Genomic DNA, 2,700 nt, shown 5'->3' on the forward strand with positions numbered 1-2,700 from the left:
TTCTAAAATTAAGCGTTTGATACATGTTTGTGAATGAGGGATTAAAGAAGATGAATTAGAGAATAGAAACAAATACGGAAAGAGTGTCAACGTCTTGACATAGATCCTGATCGGAGACTTGTGCTTGCCGACGTATGAATGTGGTGGAGTGGAGAGGAAAGCTTCCCTTTCAGGCTTGCTTTCCCGGTAGAATTGACCTTTTGCACAGAGCTTTAGCTTCAGGAATTGGAAGAATTGTTTACTCGGAGACTCACCTTTCAGCCTTGTCTCGTAGTTCTCCTGGATTTACTCTATAAAGTCTCTTCAGACCAGCCTCTCTCTCCCCGTTTCAGTATATTTTTTAGAGAATTTGAGGAAGCTATTTATAGACAAGATCTTGACTTTTTGAATTTGTGGTCCCCACTGTATAATTATAGTAATTCCTACAATGGCGTAATGGAAAATTCCTTTTTATTCTGCGATCAATTTGTCAGAATTGCATAACAAAAAGCTGCACACTTGTCAGAATCGTCCGCGAATGCGTTGCTCTTCACATCTTCGATCTATCGCCACATGCGGTGTTGTTTTTGATTACCGCATGCGGTTGAAATGCGTTGATCGCTAAAGCTCATGATCAATCGTCGCTTGCAACATCATTTCATTGATCATCTCTTTTTTCTTGATCGATTGGCGCATGCGATGTAGATGCATTGAACATTTTGCCTTCGAGCCATTAACGCATGCGGTGATCTATTTCCTATAAAACAGAGACTGAAACATTCTATTTTGCCATCGCAATGGTGTTAGTGGATGCCTTTACGAAATTTCATAATTTTCATATTTCTTAGCCAATTCTTATACTATCGACGCAACTTTTCTCTCTTTTTGCCGCAATATCTAAATAAAACAGCATAAATAACTTGTATTTCTACAAGTTATCACACCCCTAAATTTAGATATATGCTTATCCTTAAGTTTATCTTCAACTCAGGCAATTTCACTCAATTTGTGTCGATTGGCTGCTCCAAATGCTTTATCTCTACAACATTACTTAACAACGCAATTTCCTTCTATCCTTTAATAGTTCATAAACATGGTCTACTTTATTCTTTTCTACAACAAACCTCTACTTAAAAATCTCCTTCTTGTTTTGAGAAGAATGTTTACCTCTTTTTGCAAAAACAATTAGGTGCGTCTTTATGCGATGGTCTGTTTTGCGTCATTTTATTAGAGACTGTTGATCATAGTTGCACCCTTCGTTTTGGCTTGCTCCCACGGGTGTCATGCGACATCTAACTACGGTTGTGTACCAATCTCAACTTCAACTCTTGATTTTCAGCTAAGTTTTGCTTTTGCTGGCTAGAGAAGTTGTCTATTGTATTCTTATTTTCTTTTTTTTTTCTTTTATATTGCGTTGATCTTGGAAACCTACCTTCGTTTTGACTTGCTCCCATGGGTGACATGCAAACATCCAACTACGAGTAGATTCCTTTCACAATTTAACTCTTATCAGGTTGGGATTTTCCCTTGCGCTGACATTGGAGTTTTTATGATTTTTTTTTTATATAATGAATGCATTTTCCTGATAATGACTGCATTCGCTTGATTGCATCAGACCTTCCCCACCCCCAAATTTAGTGATGCGCAAGGTCCTCATTGTGTTGTTTTGGACAGAAAAGACAAAACACTTAGTCAAAATTTTGAAAAGAAGGTTTGAGCAGAGCCTTGAAATAGAAAAGGTAAAGCAGTGCTATTGCTATGAATTATCTAAGTGTTAGTTAAAAAGTGCAAAGTATAAGAAATGTTGCTAAGGGTATGCATACTACTCATCATGGTAGCCCAATTAATAACGCAAAATAAAAGACAAGGAATATCACAATAATTGACAAAGGATGATAAGTAAAGAGACTAATGCATATGGAAAGAATAGTTACTCAGTTGTATTAAAATTAACTAAGTATACAAAGAATTACAATCATTGCAACACAAAATTTAAGCACGTATAAAAAATCAAGGTATAGCTTCTATACATAAAAAAATAATAATGAATGAAATAAAAGAATGGCCGCAATGAAAAATTGTAGATTTATTGAGAAGGTGGCACACCTCCAAATTTAGAGTTGTGGCAGGGGCTCTGGTGGAGGATTTTACGAAGGAACTCGAGGAACTTCTTCAAAATGCAGAGGTAGCTGTATATGCGGAGGCACCATGGGACCATGTAAATAGTTTGTTAAAAAGTTAAAGTATTCATGGTTGCACTTCGCCATTTGTCTCTGGTTCAGGTGGATCGTGAAAATATTGCATTGAATATTAATCAACACCTGCCGCGTCATCGTAATACTGTGTTGCACCTCCGTGTGGCTCTCTTGTAACTCCGTTATTCTTTGGCAGAAGAATTCTTGTTAATGATAGAGAAGAGAATGCATCTCTGCTAGGTCAGCAGCAAGGGTTGCAGTGGTAGGATGCGCTTGCGATGTTTCACCATCAACGGTTTGGGGTTGAGCAGAAGTGCCTTCACCTAAACCGTGTGGGTCGTTAACATGTGGCGATGGAGGAGAAAAATTCAGTGGAGATGGAGGGGAGGAAGATGCTGCTGGGAATGCATTGGGTGAATCGGAAGCAAGGAGGAGATTTATAAAGTGTTCCAGGAGTGGGGAAAGGGGTTCCGTAGGTGGGCTTGGAGGGTAAATAACTAAAGGTAAGGGGTCCAAGGGTATTTGG

Source organism: Benincasa hispida, chromosome 10, assembly GCF_009727055.1.
Source record: "Benincasa hispida cultivar B227 chromosome 10, ASM972705v1, whole genome shotgun sequence".
Classification (NCBI taxonomy): domain Eukaryota; kingdom Viridiplantae; phylum Streptophyta; class Magnoliopsida; order Cucurbitales; family Cucurbitaceae; genus Benincasa; species Benincasa hispida.